Source organism: Manis pentadactyla, chromosome 14, assembly GCF_030020395.1.
Source record: "Manis pentadactyla isolate mManPen7 chromosome 14, mManPen7.hap1, whole genome shotgun sequence".
Taxonomy (NCBI): domain Eukaryota; kingdom Metazoa; phylum Chordata; class Mammalia; order Pholidota; family Manidae; genus Manis; species Manis pentadactyla.
In genome coordinates, this window is record NC_080032.1 from 44,734,311 (window position 1) to 44,757,613 (window position 23,303).

General features: G+C 38.4%; 1 protein-coding gene and 1 pseudogene across 2 annotated transcripts in view; one reads left to right on the forward strand and one right to left on the reverse strand.

The window, feature by feature from the left end:
* LOC118912733 (elongation factor 1-alpha 1-like) overlaps positions 1 to 14,738 on the forward strand; it is a 52,896-nt pseudogene extending 38,158 nt beyond the window's left edge.
* UBE2E2 (ubiquitin conjugating enzyme E2 E2) overlaps positions 1 to 23,303 on the reverse strand; it is a 341,224-nt gene that overhangs the window by 201,496 nt on the left and 116,425 nt on the right. The window lies entirely within an intron of this gene.

A 23,303-nucleotide genomic window follows, 5' to 3' on the forward strand; every position in this document is an offset into this window, starting at 1 on the left:
ATGTATTTTTTTCCCTCAATTGTGGCTGTCGCCTTACATATCTAAAAGACCACAAACTGAACGTTTAAGCATAAGAAAGGTTAGGTATAAGCCTACATTTTATCAGCTACATCAGATGACAGCTGTGAACAGAAATTAAAGGTTATACTTAAGACCTTGCCCCCCACAGCCGCTCTGTGCACAAGCTATATTCTGAATCATGTTTTCCCTCTCCTTCCTTTCACTTCCTCCTTCCGTTGCCCAATTTTTTATTTTCTAAAATGCCTTCATAATTTTAACAGTGTAGTCACAGATGAGATATTTGCAAAACGATCTGGTCAATTTTTCCTTTATAGGAAAAGTAAACACTCAGCTGTAATTCCCAAAAGGAATCAATGAGATGATGTAAAAATTACAAAGAAACCAAAGGACAAGTAATTATGGGTTCATAGTTCCACAAAACAAATCTAATAATGGATAGTAAGAGAATAAACATTACAAGGGAAAGGTGTTGATGTAAATACTATTTACTTCTCTCTAGATTGAAAAAGGAATTTAGGCATTATGGGGTATTTGTCTTAGCTGATTTGATTATGTAGTTTATTTAGCACAAGAAGTATAATGTTCCTCACTATTTTATAAACATTTACTTTAATCTCTGTGAGACCGTGTGAACTATTCTAGGGTCATAGACTAAATTTTAATATTACATAAGCCATGCCTCTAGTAATAGAATGCAGTGCATTTTGTAGTACACCAGTGTATTTATTTATAGTCAACTTTATTATTTATTCATATGTGTATATTTAAAAATTTCTGACTTGTTCCTGACACCGAGAATACATATTTATATGTATTTTCATTGGAAATATTACAGAACATAAATTTACATTTGGCATCAGCCTGAGCTGAAGAGGTAAATTTGCTAGAAAAGAGAAGGGAAGCATCCTTTAATAAGCTTTAAGGCCAATAATAAATTTTTATATTATTTCCCTTACTTCTAACTGTGGAAAACTAGATCAACCCAGGCCTTACAGTTAAAACAACTGATACTTCAGGACAATTAGAAAGAGAAACATTCCTTCTGGAGAACTTTTCTCACATCCTTACTGCGCTGGAGAAGGGGTGTGTTTGCCTGGGGTAGCTTCAGCCTCGTAGTCTAACAAGCATAAAAAAGTTATTCAATATTGGGTCTTTAACTGTGTTTTCTATGTTACAACTCTACACGTTAGTATGTGTGTGAATGCATACATATATAATGAATATTTCCTTATCTTCAAAATATCTTTAATCAAGGTAATGAAGGTATTAACATTCCCATCAATAAAACATAGTCAATGAAATGAGAATGTTTTTCTTAGCGCTAAATGGAAAAAAAAAAGATTCAAGACTATGTAATATATTCCATTTAAAAAAAATCTGAACTGAACATATTATTTCTGAAGTAAACTTTGTGAAGTATGATTCATACAATCATAAGTGTTTGTAAAATAGTTTGACTAAAAATAGAAATACCATACAACCTAGTAATTCCATTTCTGGGAATTTATCTTTAAAAAACTCAAAATCATTAATTCAAAAAGACATATAAACTCCTATGTTTATCATAGTATTATTTACAATAGCCAGGATATGGAAGCAACCAAAGTGTCCAGTGACAGATGAATGGATAAAGAAGATGTGAAACATAAATACAATGGAATATTACTCTGCCATATAAAAAAACAAAATCTTGACTTTTGACACAACATGGATGGACCTACAGTGAAATAAGCAGGGCAGAGAAAGACTAATACCATATGATGTCATTTATATGTGGAATCTAAAACAAACAAGCAAACAAAACAGAAATAGACTCATAAACACAGAACTGACTGGTGATTGCCAAAGGGGAGGTGGTGTAGGGGATGGGCAAAGTAGGTGAAGGGGATAAAGAGGTACAAACTTCAAATGATAAAATAGTCCCAGGGATGGACATATAGCACAGGGAATATAGCCAATAATACTGTAATTTCTTTGTATGTTGACAGATGGAAACTACACTTACTGTGGTGAACATTTAGTAATGTACATAGTCATCAAATCACTATGCTGTACATCTGAAACCAATATAATATTGTATATCAATTATAGTTCAATAAAAAAAATAAGTGTACAGTTTGAAGAATTCTCCTACTGTGAACACACCTGTATAACCAGTGTCCAGGTTTTAAAAAAGAATATTTCCAGCACCTTCTCAGACTCCCTTTTGGTTACACCTTCCTAATACCTCCTAATAGCCACTATGTAGACTTCTAACACTGCTGGTGAGTTTTGACTATCTTTGGATCATACACAAATGGAATTATACAGTATGTACTGCGTCTGACTTCTTTTGCTCAATATTGTTTTTGAGATTCATCCATGTGTGTATTTGTAGTTTATTCATTTCTATTGCTGTGTAGTATTCCACTGTGTGAATACATCATGATTCATCCATTTATGGGCTCTTGAGTAGTTTCCAGTAAAGGCTTACAGCATGCATTATTTTTATACTTAAAAATGGATTTAAAAACCAGAAATACCAACCAAATCTATTTTTCAAGTGAACAACCTTTAAATTGGCAAATGATTTACTATGCTAATTACTCAAGTTACCTACTTTCTTAGGCTTTTTTTTCAGTTCTGATTTATCACCAATCTACAGATTAAGGGATTTCTAACTATGTTATTTATTATGTTCAATTTATTTTTCTTCAAACATAAGTGCTTTATTTATCAGGTTCAGTGATTTTCATTCCCTCTGAATGGTGTCATTTCACAATGAGGCAGCCAGCTCACTCTCCCTTTTCCAATCTCAGAGACATTTTTGTCCCTCAGATACATACTGTTCTGAATTCAACTGTAGACCCCACCCATCTGCAGTCTTGAATGGCAGAAACATCCTCATGGGATCCTAGAAGCAGAGAATGGTTTTGCCCTTAACAGGTGTTTGTCAGTACAACGTGCAGCCTTTGCACAGGTTTAGCTCTGCTCTGACTACAGTAACTAACTGCAGTTAGTCTGAATTTGGAGACCACCTGCCTGAAAGTGCACTTAAATTGCAACTTGTAAGCACAGTACAACTGTGGTTGTAGAAAATAGAAAATTGAATGACACAGCTATGCACTGGAAATGGTTAGGTCGGTACACTCTTGATGACTGTGAACTGTTCATCCTCCGGCAAGCAGTATTACTCCTACTAGCTATTTGAATTTAAGACAGGCTAATGAAGACAATGTTTCACAGAGCTCAGTAGCTCTCAGTACAATTGATTTAATATAACATTTTTGTTGCCTTTATCATTTTGTTACATCTCATTTAATGAGTGTGATTTTAAAAAAAGTAAACCATTCTTCAGAATTTGATGACAATAATTATCACAATCCAATGCATTTGTTATTATGTAACTAAAAATGAACTTGAATTCCATTTTAATAGCACTAATTACTCACAAAATTAATACTGATGGAAGAAAATGGGGGAAGAATGTCACTGAAATTTGAAAAATTAAAGTTACAGACATCAAAGTTAGAAAACACTAAATTGATAAGTTGTTTTGTCATGTTAAGCATTTAAATTACCTTTGTGAAATATTCTTCACAATCTTTTCTGAGCAGTTGCTGCTGTACATTTGATTAATGTAAAAGCAAGATACTGATATTCCTATTTTGATGACCAAAATAGTTTTCTTTCATTCTTTTCAATTCTGTGTTTAAGATTAGCAGAGCCTCAGGCACTGTTTGGATAGGAAAGTGACAAACTGATATTAGAATACGAAGGAAGAAGAAAAACATCCCACCAACACCAGCCAGCAGCAACTAAAGGTTTTCAGCCGTTGCTGACCTAATTGATCATGGCGCTCCAACAGAAAGCAGCTCTGTGTGATTCATATGTTGTTCTGCTGAACTCATTCTATTCCCTTGTTATTTTTAAGCCTCACTAACTCTGGGTTTCCTTTTCCTTAAAAGGTAGTTTCTAACAATGTGTTTCTTTTAAAGCTAATAATTAATAGTGAAAGAAAACTGGCAGCCTGTTAAGTTTCTACAAAAATTAAATCTTTTGTTAGACACAGGAAAAGAATATCCTTTGATTAAAATATGCAGCTATGTGAAAATTTGTCCTACATTGTTAAATGCCTCAGTTGAGTTGTTAATATCCTAAAATAGTAAAGATTAGTACCTTTCATTCATAAATAACCTACTGGGTCCAGATCACATCACCACACATAGGTTGAAAATGACATTTTCCCAGCTACCAAGCCATAACCTTCAGCGAAATATGTTAAGCTGTCAAAGATCTACAAGCAGTTCACTAGTTGAGACCTGAGCTTGTTTTGACTGCTAGTAAAGTGTTAGCTATCCAAGTGTACACGCATACAAAAGCATTCGTGATTTCACTAAAGACTGTCAAGCACTGCAATTATTTCATAAGATGTTTTCCTGTATAAACACCCACTATCCCTAAACTGTATTTAGTGCTTTCTTCAGCATCAATAAAATCTTATTCACATCCCTAGAAAAGTATGGAACTTTTCCATGTTTTCAGTATTTCTTTTTACTTTGCTCACATGGAGTCATGAACAGTTGTATAGAAAACACTATTATTTCCTTTCTTATATACTGGAAACCTTGGTTCATTTCCTGAAAACTTCTCAAAGGAGAAAATTAAGCTACATATGAGCCACTGTCGGGTACTAAAAGATTGTGATCAGAAACTTCTCTCCTTTCAGGTGGTACAAATCTCTGATGGCCAATTGGAACTGAGGATAATACAGGAGCTTATTCAATATTATCCTGTGCTCTTTTCCTTCTGAGTCATGCTGTTCCCCTCTCTTTACCCACCCCCACCCCCAGCGCCACGAGGTTGAAGCTTATTGCTAGGGATACCATCTAGAACAGAGAAGCTCAGCTTGAGTGTGAAAGCAGGTTTTTTTAAGTCCAAAGGTTATAAGTCAGGCTTCTAAGTGTTTAAAAGGCTTTATGAGAACTTCCAAAGCTGAGTTTCTACAAAACAAAAAACAGATTTAGAGAATTAACCATATTATAATCATAGTGCAAATAATGATTCCAGACACCTTGGCAAAGTAAATTCCATCCCTTTCAGGTCAAGGGAGGGTCGAGACAGAGAGATTCACAGCAGCCAGGCTTGGAGTGGGAATGATGCTAAGGAGTGAGGAAGGACCACGTTCCCTTCATTCTTGCTGGCTTTCACACGAGGGGTGGAACAAGATAAAACCTGCAGAAAAGCTAAAGGGCAACCTTTAAAACCTTCAGGCTGGTGCTTGGCTTCTTTTGAGGGAACAGCCTGCAAAATCCACAAGGCTTTCAGAAAGTCCTGTTTGGGATGAAGTGCTATGTCCCTCATGGTACAGTAGTAACAGAAAGGGAAATGAAGTTGAGGGAGGTTTCCCCAGGTCACGAGCCAGAGGAAGTTTTCACAGGCCCCACACACTCTAGGGTAGCATAGAGAAAGCAGCTGAGAGTTCTGAGGTCCCCCGAAGAGCCTGGAAGTGCTAAGGATCGCAGGACTGAAACTAACGAGGCTTCAAGAGTGAGTAGAAGTCAGCCAAGTGCAGACTTCATATGAGCAGAGAAAACTGCACACCTCTGCCTGGCACAGATTGTCCCCTGAGCAAGTGGACATCCTGAGGACAAGGCCTGCAGCCCAGCAGCCAAGCTGTGAAACACCTCACTGGAAGGACAGCGAGAGGAGCAACGGTTTCCCCTGAACTCAAATGCCAACTTGATTATGAACGGAGGGAGAACCCTAGAGAGGAACAGTGTTTATAGACTGAATAATTGGTCAAAAGAAAATGTTTTACATGAGAAGACACTGAGATACCACTTTAAAAGGCAAGGCTGAATTTTTTATACCATGAGTTGAATATTTTATAGCATCATTTGAAATAGTAGTCTGTAACTGGAGAGATCAGCTTAGAAAACACAGTTACCTTTTTTGCACGCCCTAGATTGGAATGGCCAATTTATACTTCTTAGGCTAGAAAATGTCAAATTATAATTCTGTCACAATCCCCACAGAAATTAAACTTCCTGATCTATAAAGCCTGCACTGCATGAGTAATAATAATGTGACGACTCCTTTTTCTATAGCATTACCCGCATAGGATAAACATCATGTTATCACTCATGTCTCTTATTTTACTGACCATATAAAGCAGTGCATGCAGTATGTACATAGTCTACTACATTAAGAAAATTTTATCTGAACGATTTCAGATTTCGTGAAGTTTATTGTTACTCTGGTATTTCTTAACATTTTTATTTGTGTGTGAAGCCACCAGTTCTGAGCAGCAGAGGAACTCTCTGGACTCTCTTGAGGACCAAGGGAAAGCAGTGAGTCAGGAACTAGGAAGAGGGTCAGGAACAGGATGGTATATAACCAGTGTATTCAGACAATCAAAAGTTTGAGCCAGACAGGCACCTACAGAACAAGAAAGAGTCACTGGTAACAAAGAAATCTTGGTTGTGATGTAGGCAAATATTTCATGTTCATTCAAAAACGAACCCCTGAGTAGCACAGACTAAACTTGGAGTTAACACTGTTATCTAAGTGAAGGAGGGATGTGAGATTAGGACCAAGGTTTCATCCTGGTTGTTGGCCTATGGTGGTGCAACCTGACACTAACTGGGGACACAAATTCCTCACTTCCCTACGCTCCCTGAACAGCCTACTCCAAAAGTTACGTTTATTGATCATGTCTTCTCTTCCTACATCCAAGTGTATTTCTTGACCTCACCTCATCTTTGTTTTAAATATCCCCCAAAAGTTTTCCTTTACTCTTCATCAGCATGCTTTATTCTGCAAAATGTTTGCCTAAGACTATTTACTCTCTTTCCGAAAACATCATATAAACTCCAAATAGCTTTGGGAACTAGCCTTTCGTGGAAGGACAAACATTAATCTTTGTTAGCAATCAGGATAGGCTATCACACTGCATTACAAATGACATAAAAATATCAGTTATTTAATACAGCAAGTTTATTTTTCATTGCACATATACACTGTGTATCTGGGTGATTCTCCTGGGCTACTGACTTACATGTTGGTGGCTTAGTGATCTATGTGGCTTTGATCTTGTGGTATCATGATTGCCATGGCAGGAAGAAGAAAACGGAAGGTTTCAAATTGGCAATTAAATACTCTGACCTGCCAAATCCCATGGGCCAGAAACTGTCTCTTGGTCTTGCTCAACTGCAAGGAGCGAAGTATAATCCTCCCATGGGCCAGAAGGAATAGGGAACTAGAACGGATCAGTACACCTTGCTTGGACAATGAAAAGTTTGTGCTAATTACTAGCTTCTAAGAAGTAAGAAATTATGATGATGTTTGTTACTCTAAGTGCTTTTTTCCTGAACTGCTGTCTGATCACTAACTTTATTTCTTCCTCTAAAAGGGAAGTTATCATTTACTGAGCCCTAGAATGCCAGTGCCTGCAGAAGTGCCAGCCCTGGCAATATTAGTCTAGAAAACATCTGTGTGTTGCAATAGAATATGCTATATAACAAACCTCTTTAAAAGAGAAAAGTGGAGAAAACAAGTTTTGAACAGCTCCAAAGACATCAGTAAGTACCTTTGCAAAAAACTTAATAGTGAAGACTTGTATTTTATGATTTCTTTAAAGAATTTGACTTTGTCAGAATCAAATTGATATGCTTATTCTACAACTATAAATCACAAAGTTATTTATTAAGTTATATGGTAATTCTATTTTGCTTATATCTATCTCTTACTTAAAAAGTAGTTGTTAGAGCATCATAAGGGAACTAAGAATAGGTCTTTAAATACCTAAATATTTGTTTCTAAGTAAAGCAAAAAAGTACACCATGTGCTTTAAATTAATGTACCAAAAATGAACATGGACTGAGCACTTGCTTATTATGTCAAGGCATGGAACCTCTTTATTATACACAGTATCACACTTACTCCTCCTGTAAATCCTGGGAGAACTGAGGCTCAGATATCATTCAGTAAATTTCCCAAGAGCACATAGATACTAAGTATTAGAAGCAAAAGTTGAATCCTTATGTGTGATCTTTTCACTCCATACTCTGTTTCTGAGATTTGGAGAGGGAGTTCAGGTGCCGGGGACAGGGGATTGGTCATAAAGGAGTTGTGATCTGATCGCATTCTACATTCAGCCCTCTTTCCAAGTGCTCAACATCACAAGTCTTGTATTTCTTTCAGAGTTCTTTCTTTGCTGCTTTTCACAGACTCTGGACAAATTACTACTGACTCATCTTTGCTCAAGTTTCTTGCATGTTTCAGGATCGTGGTGCTGCTAAGAGTAGTGGCAGAATGCTGGTCCCAACATTTCTCGTGTAGCATCTACACTGGGAAACAGTTCTGGCAGGTTTTTAGAGTGTGGACTGACACAGACATGTCTTTACCAAGCAGTAAGTCCTGGAGGGCCCACCTGGGTTCCTCAGGCCTGAATCATATATGAATGGGTTGCTCATTGTGCAAGTTTCTCTTCTGAACAAAGCACCATCTGCTTGTTCCTCCTGTTGGAATTAAGTGCACAATAATCTCTGAATAACTTCTCATGACCTCTGTAACTGACAACTGTGGACTTTGGAAACTGCTTTGATGGTAGCATATTCGAAATGGACCTTGATCTACAAAACAAACATTTGTAGCATGTTAAAACACTTAGGATGCAGAACTTTACTTTCTTCCCTTTCTTTGAACATTGCAAAATGATATATTTTTATCTTTGTGTAATTTTTAGCTTGAGTTATGTAATGTTTTGGTTTTTACATAAATAAGCATTTTAATTACTTCAAAAATTATACTTGCATCTTAAGGTCACTTTGAAAATTTGCAACTTCAGTGTACTTAAAAGGGGAAATTTTATGAGACATAGACAATGGAATTAAATATGAATTACCTTTCTAAAATCTGAAAGTAGGAACAAATCTCTGAATCCTAAGGACTATGGAGAAGAAGATCTGAGCTGCCACAGAGCCAGCCCCATCACTTTTATCCAGGACTGTCCTCAGCATTAAAGGGTACTGGTTTAAAGTGCTTAGTAACTGGTTTTCCTTGTCAACCTTTAATTCTTTCTGCAGATCAGAAGTATCCCCAGACAGAGAGGCCCCACAGTAATGAATTCTTGGAAAGATCAACCTAAGCATCTGAACAGCACTGGAAGGTGTCATTATTACAATACAGTGTGATAATTAATATTCCAAGCTATGACCTTCAGTCACCCAAAAAAGTCTGACAAGCATGTTTATTTCACTCTGCATAGTAAGAAAAAGAAGAGAGTACTGAAGTTTAGAGAGATTTCTGAAAAAAAATTGTAAATGTTCAAGAAAAAATGTTTGAGCCCTTTCTCGTCCCCCTCCTTCCTTCATGGGACAAAGATTAATTGTATTACTACTGTGTGCCAGACCTGTAGTCAACACTGTGGATACAAAGATGAATAAAACATTTTCTTTGTCCTCAAAGAGTTTGCTATGTAATGGTTCAAACAGTCATACTAGCAAATAATTTGAATATGATGTAGTATTTTATTGGTTGTGTTCTGAAAACTCTGGGCACATTATGCACATTAGAAATAATAACGAAATCTTCCTGAGGAGCGATGAGGAAGACCTAGCAGGACCAGCTTCAGATTCATGGTGAATTTTCCAGTGAGCACTTCATTTTCTGGTGGTGTCAGATAAATGAGGTACCACTGTATTTGGAAAGATTACTAGTTTGGGATTTACCGTGCTATTGTTCTGGGGGTTTAGTCTGTTTTGAATGAAAAGTAGACTTTGCTAGAGAAATAAGTTATTTAAGACTGAAGATGGATCCAACTTATACATTTTAAATAAAGAAATTCTTTATTACTTCAAATATTGTTGGATATTCTTTATTCAGCCAACAGAGACACTTTACATAAAATCACCTATTTGAGTATAAGTGAGGATGATACAGAGCCCATCTGTATCACTTCATATAATTTAAAATCTTAAATAATTTTGGTATAAACTTTAATTCATATGTAGTAGTTTTTCCCTGAGGATAATTCCATGAAAATTACAGTGAAATCACTTAAAACTCAGATCACTCAGAGTAAATTGTGAAAAATAAAACTAAAAGTTAGAAAAATAAACTGATTTTAATTCAAGAAAATTGGTAATATGCTGGAAAATGTGTTCTAATTAGCAGAATACAGAAAAGTTTATTTTATTAGCATAAATTATGTATTCCTGACAGCACACTATTAGATCTTTTAACTGCATATTTAACTTTTACAGTCTGGTAACACATCATTTTTACAAAAAATATTAAGGCGCTTCAGTACTTTTCCAAAGGGCCTCTCTTAGTCCTCTCATGATCACATCTTCTGGACAACTTATTCTGTCATTCTTTCTGTTTTTCCTATTTATCTATCAGTGGCTTGGAATGTGGCCCTAGCAGTTTTTAGTTTTTCATCATCACTTTACTTCGAAATCTTTTTATTTCTGGTTTCACTTTATAATTGAATTTAACTTGCCTTGTGTTGTTGAGAAACCAACGTCTTTGATAGGAAGGGCATATATATACTAAACAGATGAAGAACATTTGAGTTAGGACTAATTCTGTAAGTACTCACTTCATCAGTATTTGCATTTTATGATAGCTTTTATTTCCCTACGTATTGTTTTTTAACTGAAGAAACAAGTACGGATTAATATTTCTTAACACTTGATAGAACATTTCACTTAATCTCTTCATTATTTGTATCATTATGTACAGAATTCACTTCACAAAAATTGCTAATCTAACGTAGAAACCAGCTAGATCATGAAATGACAAAGAGAACAGTGATGGCAGTGACAGCGGCCACGTGCGGGGCCCCCACTCTGTACCAGCTCCTCTACCAGACAGTGTACATAGAAATCCTTCCCACAACCTACCACGGCCAGTGGTGATCATCCTGACTTCACGGATAAGGAAACCGAGGGAATTCATATAGTTGATGAGTGTCTTAGGAGTTACAGATAAGCTATACTAATTCTCAAGTTTGTATTCTTTGCACTACATTAATGCCTTTCTTTGGTGTAAATAAGCATTCACTTCAGAGTTTTGTCTGGGTTTTTTTTTTGTGTGTGTAGCACATAATATAAAATTCATAAAAAATTGATTAGCCCACAGTTGTAGGAGTATATTTCTAGGTTTACATACACTGGCTATTAAGAATCTTGTTAAAATTATGCTTCTTTCTCTTGTTTGTGAGATATATTCCACAATACCTACCCCTGCTTCAGCTGATTCAAGAGTCAAAATGGAATGGAACATGTGGAATTCATGAAATTGGATTTTTAAAATTACCCTCGTAAACTATAGTAATGTCTTTAAAAACTGCTTTACCTCATGAAGTTCATCCAATTCTAATAGCTTATTATTATTATTTTCAAAGAGAGAATAGTACATGATTTCCCCAAAGTCTATTTAATGGAAACCTGTGATTGTCATTGGAATTGCAATTATTTTACAATGTTTATTTTTCTATAACCCATCACTACAGAATAAAAGGATTCAGCTTTGATAAATGCATAAGTTAAATGGAGGAAATAGAGATATTTACAGTCTTTTGTAACTGTGGAATCTGGAATTTCAGATACTACTTTCAATTCAGCCTATGCCAAATTTTCAGTTGTTTCAAAATTTTATTTATCATTCAAAGAGCAGCTTTGATCCATGGCCTTTGGTCAGAGATGCTGTTTGTATTGTTAAAAAGAGAAATCTCTTCAACATCAAACAGTGTATGAAGGAGTCATCTAAAATTAGCCTGCTAGTCAGGCACGCAGAACTTTGTGGTCCCAGGAATAATGGTCTTCCTGGAAAAATGCCGCATAGATGAGGTAAAACTTCAGAAGTTATTGCTTTATTGCCTTGGGCTTTTTTACTGTTGTCCTCTAGCATGTATAATTAAATAATGATACATTTCTTATGTATAGCCATGAGGTGTCACTAAGATGTCTTTTGGCTTAGATCATCCGGCTTCTTATATTCTTTCTTAAGAAAAATAATGGGATTACAACTCTCTGAAGCTGCCGGTTTCTTGCAGGTTATTATTTCACATACCTATCATCATATTTTTAGCACCCCATGTCCCTAGGGACTTGCTCTACTGTTATTTCTCACTCAGCTTGTCTCAAAACTACTAAAACTGCGGACGCTTAAGCATATTTTTGCATATGCTCTTAGGAACATGGGAATTGCCATATTAAAGCCAGCCATCCAAACATCATGTCTGGTTTTCTGCTTTGAACACACTTCTGTCTTGCATTAGAGGCAGCCATTAAGGTCCTGTGAACTGCCTACTTGGGCAATAACATACAAAGGGAGAAATTTCATTTTGACTGCATCCAGTGATCATTTTATGCCCTGAAGCATGAGGACTGATCTTTAGTAATTCTAGCCTAGTAAGTGTAATTGCAGCTATATTCATATTTACCTGGGTCCCTAATTCCTAAACTAAGCTTCTACACTGGGAATTTTAGTTTAATTTAGTTCCCTCACTTTTTAAAAACAGGCTTGCTGCCAGAACACAGATGTCAAGAAAACTACCACTAAGAAAACTACCAATCTAAGGGAAGGCAGGAAAAGTAAGGACACATCATCACCGGACACACAAATTCGGGCAAGCCCACCACTACTGGCCATGTGACCACAAATGTGGTGGGATAAACAAAAGAACCGTCACAAAATTTGAAAAAGAGGCTGCTCAGATGGGAAAGTGCTTGTGGATAAAGTGAAGATTCCTATGGCCAGGATTCTCACTTGGCCCTGGTCAGCTAGCTCACTACACACGTGTGGGCAGTACATAGCTATTGACTCTTTATAAAGAGCTCCTCCCAGTGCTCTGGGTGACACGGCTGCAGCACTGCAGGGGAGCAGAGCAGAGGCTGGAGCAATGACGGCAGCAAGGACAGAGACTGAGACGGCTGCAGGGGCGGGGAGGCCCAGAGGCAGAGACCGGCTTGCTGCATGCAGACTCGCTCTGAGGGGATGGTATTCTAGTGATTGACAAGCCACCGTGAGAATAAAGTTGAGTGTAAATGGTTTCACCCCAAGAACATTCCACTGTCATTTTTCAGTCTCACTGACTCCACAGTGAACTTGTCTGGGGCTGAAACCCACTGGCAAGACAGTGGTCCTTTCAAGTATGCCTGGGTCTTGGACAAACTGAAAGCTGAATGTGAGCATGGTATCACCACTGGTACCACCCTGTGGAAATGTGAGATAAGCAAGTATTATGCAACCATCACTGATGCCCCAGGTTACAGAGACTATCAAAAACACAATTACAGGTGCAAGGCTGACTATGCTGTCCTAATTGTTGTTGCTGTTGGATGAAATTGAAGCAGGAATCTCCCAAGAATGGGCAGACCCATGAGCATGCCTTTCTGGCTTACACACTGGGTATGAAACAACTAATTGTTAGTGTTAACAAAATGGATTCCACTGAGCCATCCTACACCCAGAAAAGATATAAGGAAATCATTAAGGAAGTCAGCACCTACATTAGGAAAATTAGCTACAATCATGACATCATGGCATCTATGCCAGTTTCTGGTTGGAATAGTGACATGTTGGAGCAAAGTACTAACACACTCTGGTTCCAGGGATGGAAAGTGTCTTGCCTGGGGGAGGCCTGAGGGTTTCAGCCCCCAGGCAAGTTCACTATGGATTTGATGAAACCAAGAAATGACAATGGAACATTCTTGGGGTAAAAGGGTTTATACCTGGCTTTATTCTCATGATGGCAGGTTCAGCACTAGAATCACCTCTGCATGCAGTATTCTGCAGGTCTGTAATCCACTTCCATCTCTGCCTCCACATGGAGCACTGGGTGGAGCTCTTTATACTGTGACTCTGTCAGTAAGAGCTTATTGCCTATGGGTGTGGAAGTAATTGGCCTACTGCTAGGCTACTGCATCATCAAGTAGTTTAGGGTAAGGTGAGGATCCTGGCCATAGGAACTTCCATTTTCCCCACAGAAAGTCACCTATAAAGATGCCAATGTCACTGAAATGCTGCTTGAAGCTCTGAATTGCATCCTGCCACCAACACATCCAATGGACAAGCCCTTGCATCTTCCCCTCCATGTCATCTGCAAATTGTTGGTATTGGTACTGTCCCTGTGGAGACTGGGGTTCTCAAAATCAGCAAGGTGGTCACCTTTGATCCAGTCAGTATTACAACTGAAATAAAGTCTGTTAAAATGTATCACGAAGCTTTGTATGATGCTCTTCCTGAGGACTTGAGCTTCAGTGTCAAGATTTTGTCTGTCAAAGATGTTTGTCCTGGCAAGGTGGCTGATAACAGCAAAAAGGACCCATCAGTGGAAGCAGCTGGCTTCCCAGCTCAGGGGATTATCCTAAACCATCCAGGCCAAATCAGTGCTGGTCACGCACCTGTGCTGGGTTGTTGTGCAGTTCACAATGCTTGCAAGAAGGCCCAGCTGAAGAAGAAGATTGACCACTGTTCTGGGAAGAAGCTGGAAGAAGGCCCTAAATTCCTGCAATCTGGTGATGATGCCATTGTTGATACGGTTCTTGGCAAACCCATGTGCACTGAGACCTTCTCTAGGTATCCTCCTCTGGGTTGTTTTGCAGTTCATGACATGTGACAGACAGTTGCTGTGCATCAGAGCAATGCACAGGAAGACTGCTCAAGCTGGCAAGGTCACCAAATCTGCTTAGAAAGCTCAGAAGGCTATGTGGTATTATCCCTAACACCTGACAGCCACTCCATCTTAATCAGTGGTGGAAGAATGGTCTCAGAACTGTTTGTCTCAATTGGCCATTTAAATTTAATAGAAAAACACTGGTAAATGATAACAATGCACCATAAAACATTCAGAAGGAAAGGAGAATATTTTATGGATTATTTGTGGGGAGTGGAAGCAGGCTAATGTTAATAATCTTTAAATCAGCACTTTTTAATGGAAACAACTTGATCAAAATCTGTTACAGACTTTTGAGACCCATTAAAACAAAGTTTAATATGAAAAAAATCCTTTCAAATCTCTTAGATATTTTATAACTGTTGTCTCTTTAAAATTAATGTCCTCGTGTGGAAATGCAAGCTCTTCCACTGTTAATCACTGTTTTAGAGCTGTAAAATTTCTCAAAAGCTATTATCAACAGTTGCCAGAACACATTTCTGCTCTATTCCATGTTTTTTATTCCCACTAGCATTTTTTTTAACCAAAAGCAGTTTTTTTTGTTTTGTTTTAGTGACCCTAATGACCCTGTTTCTTTCATTTCTTTCTCTTAACCTGTCTACATCCTTTGTAAAAACTTTGTCTTTTCTCAGTTCTGCATTACTTTTCTTCCAAATTTCCTTTCTCATCTTTGTCTCAAATTTGCCGTTTAAACCACTCTCTGAACTTTGCCTGTGGCACTGCAGTGAGGCACCACTCAGCATGGATTCAGTAGGCACCTATCCCTGCTACCTAGCAGCTTAACATCAAAACATAAAATGTTGAAATGGGTTAACTACAGGTCATAATGGAAATTAGATAATTAAAGAAACACTAATGAAATTTAAAACAAAGTAAACCCCACTATAGTAAAGGGAATCTAGGAAGGGAATCAATGCCCTGGTATTATATATACAGCCTTTCTATATAAAGTGTTCTAGAAACTAGGACAGAGACAAATTCCTGATAGTTCAAAGCTTTCTGAATGAATTTTGCTGTATTTTCACAGGAATAGTGTGAAAGGAAGAATGGATGGTGTCTTGCCAATGGGTTTCAGCCCCAGACAAGTTCACTATGGATTCAATGAGACCAAAAAAAATGACAATGGAACGTTCTTGGGGTGAAAGGGTTTACACCCAACTTTATTCCCACGGTTGCAGGTCAATCACTGGAATCCTGTCCACTCAGAGCGAGTCTGCATTCAGCAAGCCAGTCCCTGCCTCTGGGCCTCTGCCCCCACAGCCGTCTCAGTCTCTGTCCTCGGTGCTGCCACCACTCCAGTCTCTGCTCCCCTGCAGCCATGCATGCAGCCTTGCAACCATGCAGCAGCCCAGAGTACTGGGTGGAGCTCTTTAAAGTCAATAATACTATATTGCCCACACATGTGTAGTGAGGAAGCTGACCAGGACCAGGTGAGAATCCTAGCCATAGGAACATTCACTTTCTCCATTGATGGATTTGTATGAAATGTGAGAAAACAGGGGATGTGGAAATGGCATGTTAATATTTAAAGAACTGGCTTGAATATGGAGGGAGTCATTAGCTCCACCAGTGGTGGAGGTAGAACTACTGGATTTATTTGAATATAAAGGGAAAAGATGTACTGAGTTGAGAAAATGGGAAGAAAAGGAGATAAAGACAAATTGGACTGTGGTCAGACTAAAACAGTCACAGTTTATCATGTGCCAGACCATTTGCTGCTGGTATCCCCAGGAAACGATGAAGCAGATGAACTGGCCCAGGTATGTTGACTAGAAGGAAAGCCTGCCTCTGATGTGGCCCAATCAGTGTTTGTTGTATGTGGGGCAAAATACAATGTGGACTATAGCCCATCAGTAGGGCTTGCCTTTGACCTTTGAAGAAGTCAGCAGAGCCTGGGAGTGGTGCATCATATGCTCTAAAAGGGACTTAACACCGAGTTCCACAGCAACGTGGGACAATAGCTAAGGGGCCAATGCCCTTCATCAGGTGGCAGATAGATTATATAGGGCCTCTGCCCATGTCAGAAGGGTACCAATGTGCCGTGACTTGTGTGGACACAGCTACTGGACTTCTGGTTGCTTTTCCTGCATGTTGTGTAGACTAACAGAAGACCAAAAGAGGCCTGGAGCGTCTCTTCGCAGCTTATGTCTGACCAAGAGTGATCAAGGCACCCACTTTACTGGACATTCACCATAAGAATGGGTGCAACAAAAAAGAATAAAATGGAAGTTACATGAACTATATAATCCTACTGGGGCAGGAATGATAAGAGGTACAATGGTTTGTTAAAATCTGGACTGAAGTCAGACACCAATAGTCTACGGGGATGGTCAGTCCACTTACAGACAGTGCTATGGTGTTTGAATGAAAAGCCCCAGAATGGGATATTGAGCCCCACAGACATGCTTACACACATTGCTGCCTCCCCTATACAACTCCAAATACAAACCAAGAAGGAATTTTAAAGCCGGCGTTTAGCCACCAGAAAAATATCTTGCTGCCAGCACCAACTGTACTGAACCCAGGAGACTCTGCTCAGTGGACGTGGCCTTGGACATTTTGACACATGGACCAGTGATGGCCGGCCCTCCTGACACCTTGGGGAAAAGGCCTGGAAGCTGGTCTCCTGTATACACCTGGAGTAACAGCAGAGTGGTTCCCAAGATCATGGTAGTATATCCTAAACAGCTGTAAGGTAGGAGTATCTTAACAGGGAGTTTTGTCTTATTATGGCTAGTGCATGCACCTCCAGTAGCACTGGAAACCCATCAGTAACCCCCACAGGGAGAGGGGTAAAGACATGGCATACTAGAATGGGACAGGACCCCCTTCCTGACACAGTCCTATCATAGGATCACTCTCTTACATTCATCCTACCTGATGAACAAGATTTGCTTATGTTGGTATCATTAAAACATGTGTCTTACTGCCCTTAAGGTTAATCTCCTCTAATGTCTTTGTAGATTGGGCACACACCCTAGCAAAAACTGCTACTTGCTGGGGTGCATGGAGCTCCCTATCAGTACTGCAACTGGCCTCTCATGGGAAGTGCGAATCATGAACTGGGACTGGTTTGAATACAGCTGGAATGACTGCTTGGTGGCAATTGATCTCCTTGGGTTTGAGGATGACTATTATTATTATAATTTTTGTTGTTACAAGGTTCCAGCTTTCTCACACTGGGACCATTGCAGAAGATAGATTTCTCCCTTAGAAAGTGTGAGTCATGAACTCATCTGAGTAGAACTGATTTGAATACAGCTGGAATGACCACTTGGTGGCAACTGAGCTCCTCAGGCTTGAGGATCGTTGTAATTTTTGCTGTATCACAATTTTTGTTATTATCTGTAGCTTTTTATTCTAGCTTGTAATCTAGTTACAATACTCCATCTTTCTGGCACAGGGACCACTGTGGAAAATTGAGGGCATGTAGATTGGGAGGTGAAAATCCTGGAAGGATGGAGTATGGAGAAAATGGAAGTTCCTATGGCCAGGATCCTCACCTGACCCTAAACTACTGATGATATAATTAGCCTACTGCTAAGCTAATGCTTCCACACCCACCGGCAATGAGTTATTATTGACTGAGTCACACAGTGCTCTGGACAGAGGCAGAGACAGAGGTGGAAAACGGACCTGCAGACTGCTGGATGCGGACATGACCTACCGCTAGTGCTTGACCTGCCACTGTGAGAAAAAGGCGGGTATATATATAAACCCTTTTACCCCAAGAACATTCCATTGATATTTCTTAGTCTCACTGAACCCATAGTGAACTTGCCTGGGGCTGAAACCCCTAGGCAAGACATGCTTACCAATTTATTTAAAAAATTTTAAAGATGGACTAGTGATTAAATTAGTGTGTGACATTTTTAATGTCTAATGAAATCTATAACCAGTTGTGAACATTATTTTTAATGGACTTTCTGAGTTGTTAAATACCTATAACCTATATATAGCATTATACATATTTTATATTTTTCACTCAAAGACACTGGTTCTTTATGTTTTTTCCCCTACATGTGTTCTCAGAGTGACATGTTTTTCACCAAAGCAACTAGTTCCTTTGTACTGATTTTACTTTTCCATCAAGTAAGAGCTACTTTTCATTTAACAGGGTATGAAGGCGTAAGGCCAAAAGCAGAGGAGAACTATTCTGGAAATATACTGGGGAGAAGAGAGGGCTGCAAGGGACCCACAACAAGCCCATAATTTTGGGCTACAGTAGTTTACACAGAACTGGAGATGAATTGAAAATAACTAGAGAACCAAGACTTCTGAATTATAACAGACATTGTTTTGAGAGGCACAAGGGAACTTTTTAAGGTGGTAATAATGTGAGGTACTTTGATTTGATTACGTGGGTTTATTCCTATCTTAAAAGTCAACTGAGCTGCATAATGTAAAAATAAATCTTAATATTTACACATTGTGCTGTATGTAAATTATACCTTAAGTTTTTAAAGCCAGGAAAAAAACACACTTGAATTGTAACAGTCTTCAGACTAAAATACTGTTTTAATTTTTATTCTATTATTTCTACTGCATATACACTTAGTATATCTCTGATATTACTTTTAAAGTGTTCTTTAAAGTGATACCCTAGGAAGAAAAACTAGCCTATATATTTCATTTATAACTGTCATGAGCTGAGATTTTTCCCAACACTAACCTGTTTCACATTCCTGCTGCTGCTTCTGCTCTATTAGTGGGTGTCAGCAGGGGGCTAACAGCACTCAATTTAACCTTGCTATTTGTACTGTTTTCAATTTTTTTCTTTTTTCCTCATTTAACTTCCTTACATGGTTTTCCCATTTTAAAGATTTCATATGCACCATGGGGTCTGTACACTGAATGACTGTAGTGCAGATAAGCACACAATAAAAGCACATTTAAAGATAATGTGAAGCTACAAGACCTTTCTTCTCTTCTGGGAGCAAAGAGGCATTGCTGTAGAAATCACTGGAACAAGAGAAAAACTGAGTAAGCCTACTCATGCTGTTATTTTTCAGAAGATTATAGACCTGTTTAAGTACTAAAGAATTATATACATATGGATTAACACAGGTTTCCTATGTCCAGCTTGCAGGGTGTCTGTGTGATTATTCTGCCTGCACCAGCACAGACAGAGGCATACCCCGGAACCACTCGCCCTGGGGCCATATCCACTACTACTCTCCCAATTTGCCCCTCTCTGCTCTCTGCAGAACACACCCCTCTCTCTTTCTTGGCCCTTTAAATCCTGTAAAAGCTGAACTCTCCCTGCTCAAAACCCAGTCCTCAGCAGCAGGGGAGGGAGGAATATGTGATTTGCAAGGGGGCACCTAAGCACCCCGCCCCACCCCACCATGGAACCCTGGTGAACTTAAAGATTCATACTCCAATGAATGCTCTTTTCTTTCTCTGAGTCAGTACTGAGTAAAACACCAGCTCAGTAGAAATGGGAAGGAAGGACAACTGGCTCAAATTCCAGCAAACCTGTGAGAACAGGAATAATGGAACATGCTCCTATGGAGTTTGCATAGATAGGATGGAGGGCCCAGATTCCCTATTCCTCAAACCCCCAATTCCTGTCATTTCTGACCACTGCTTTGCACAACTCTGGCACACTCTCCTCCTACCTGGAGCCCGAGATTCCACTCCTTTCATCCTCACGTGCTGTGCACATAGCTAAGTGCTGGAGGCAGTGGAGTGAGAACAACAAAAGCACCCCCAGTGGCTTGCAGCTGAGGCAGACCCAGACCTCACTGTATATGGCCCGGAGGAGACATGCATTCCTGTTACCCAGAGCCAGGATTCTGAAAGCAGAGATGCACAGCTTTGGCGATTATGAAGAATAACCCATGTATTATACTGTAAGACTAGTCTACTATTATACTGGAGTGACAGACCTCCTGGTTTACACCTGCTGTCCTGGCATATTTGTTTTTAATAAAGGTATCCCCCTTCACTGCCCAAAAGTTTGGACGGTAAATTATATGGTCACTCTCAGCTCTCATAATGGTTCTCCTGCTTTTGGCCTTACTCCTTCATACCCTGTTAAATGAAAAGTAGCTCTTGATGGAAAAGTAAAATCAGTACAAAGGAACTAGTTGCTTTGGTGAAAAACATGCCACTCTGAGAACACACGTAGGGGAGAAAACATAAATGGACCTCTCAGCAGAGATGGGGATGGTTTAACAAAATGTAAATATATGAAATTAAGTATTTCAAACTTAATGTGATAGAAGTGATGTTTAAAAGTACTGTGAATGCAAGTGTTCATTAAACAAAACAAAGTGTTCAAAAAAAAAGTGTTCAAAACAAAACAAAAAACCTTTTAGGAATGAGGATTATCATTACTATGATGTAATTCCTACATGATGTCTACAGCACTGCCCATACAATTAATGTGGAAAAACCACGTAATGTTTTGAACAGTAAGTCAAACATAATGGCATAAAATCTTTATAACAGAATACTTAAACATTTCAATCAGGGATTTTCAGCTTTAGTAATAAAATTAGATCTTTAAATTTTTCTTGTCCCCAGTTCTTTATAATTAAAGGTAGCCAATCATGAGTCTTGATTTAGAACATTTTTTTTAACCCATGTTAAATGTAGGAAACAAATAGTGTTTAGAAATAAAGGTACTGATTTTAGGATTTAACAAATCTTTTATATTTACCTTTCTTTTTATTTGCCTTTGAAAAGACATATTGCTTCATAAAAAATATTCTGCATATTTAAATGCATAGGCATGAAGTTGAATTAGTAAAATATGCTTTAGTAAGAAAAACAGTTTATTTTCTGATTTAATACTAATCAACCATTGCTAATGTGCTATAAAATCCTACTTAAGAGAGACACTGACTCCAGTTACTATACTTAACAGCCTCCAGTTGCCTCATCTTGCCTTAGTCTATGACATTAGGTATGCAGAACCCATAATTTAATTATCACCTGTTAATATTGGCTCTAAGTTCATTTCTCTCCTTTCAGGAAGAAACTTCAATGAAGACACAATTAAAAAACATTATCTCCCTACTCAAAACACCAGCCTGCTAACTACACCCACTTTATAAAAGTCCCAAATCTGCTGGGGCTTTCAAGATAGAACTGGCTGCCTCTTGCCTCTGGGATTGCTAAATTAAATTATTATTTTTGTCCATTTATCATTCTAATTTTTAACATCTCTAGACCATACAAAGATTATATTTTCTTTAATATTTTTACATGCCTTAAAAATCATTTAAGAAGTACAGAATTATGTCATTCTATCATAGCGAAGGACAAAACTAACAATATCTACACTCACTCCTACTTGGACATCATAAGATCCCACTGATATACACTGGGAAAATGTGCAGTTCATTTATAGGAATTTATTGGAAATTCTGTTCCCTATATCCTCCTGACATATGTAGCATTCTACTGAAATCTAATTTTATCAGTTAACCCATGGGAATCAAACTCTGGGAAATTAATTTGTGCTAATCTAACTCACAAGAGAGTGATTTATAAACTAGTAAATCACTTTTTAATTTACCATGGGAATGCTACCTGATCCGAGAACCAGACAAATTCACCTGACATTTTTGAGTTCCTAACTACTCCCAATGCAGATGCTACAGTGAGTATGAAGTGATGAGTTTATAATCTGGTGAGAGAGCTTGGACAACAAACAATACATAAAATACAAATCAGACTACCATAAATGCATGAGTGTTTTGTAGTGGTTAAATGTATAGAGGAGGCCCCTTTCTTCCTGCTAGGTAGACTTAAAGTTATTTAAACCAAATTAACCAAATTACATTTCAGATGGTTTTTAGTGGATGCACTTTAAGGCATATTTCTCTCAAGCCACTACTGGTCAATAAATTATCTTTCCCTTTTTGGATGTTCCACATCACTAATCATCAGGGCAATACAAATTAAAATCACAATGAGATATCATCTCACACCAGTCAGGATGGCCAACATCCAAAAGAAAAGCAACAACAAATGCTGGCGAGGATGTGGAGAAAGGGGAACCCTGCTACACTGCTGGTGGGAATGTAAGCTCATTCGACCATTGAGGAAAGCAATATGGAGGATCCTCAAAAAACTAAAAATAGAAATACCATCTGACCCGGGAATTCCACTCCTAAGAATTTATCCAAAGAAAACAAGATCCCAGTTTCAAAAAGACATATGCACCCCTATGATTACTGCAGCACTATTTACAATAGCCAAGATATGGAAGCAATCCAAGTGTCGATGAGTAGATGAATGAATAAAGAAGATGTGGTACATATACACAATGGAATATTATTCAGCCATAAGAAGGAAATAAATCCTACCATTTCCAACAACATGGATAGAGCTAGAGGGTATTATGCTCAGTGAAATAAACCAGGCAGAGAAAAACAAGTACCAAATGCTTTCACTCATTTGTGGAATATAACAATAAAGAAAACTGAAGGAAAAAAACAGCAACAGACTCACAGACTCCAAAAAGAGACTAGTGGTTACAAAAGGGGAGGCGTTGGGGAGGGAAGGAGAAGGGGATTGAGGGGCATTATAATTGGTACACATGGTGTGGGGGTGGGGGGTCATGGGGTAGACAGTGTAGCACAGAGAAGACAAGTAGTGA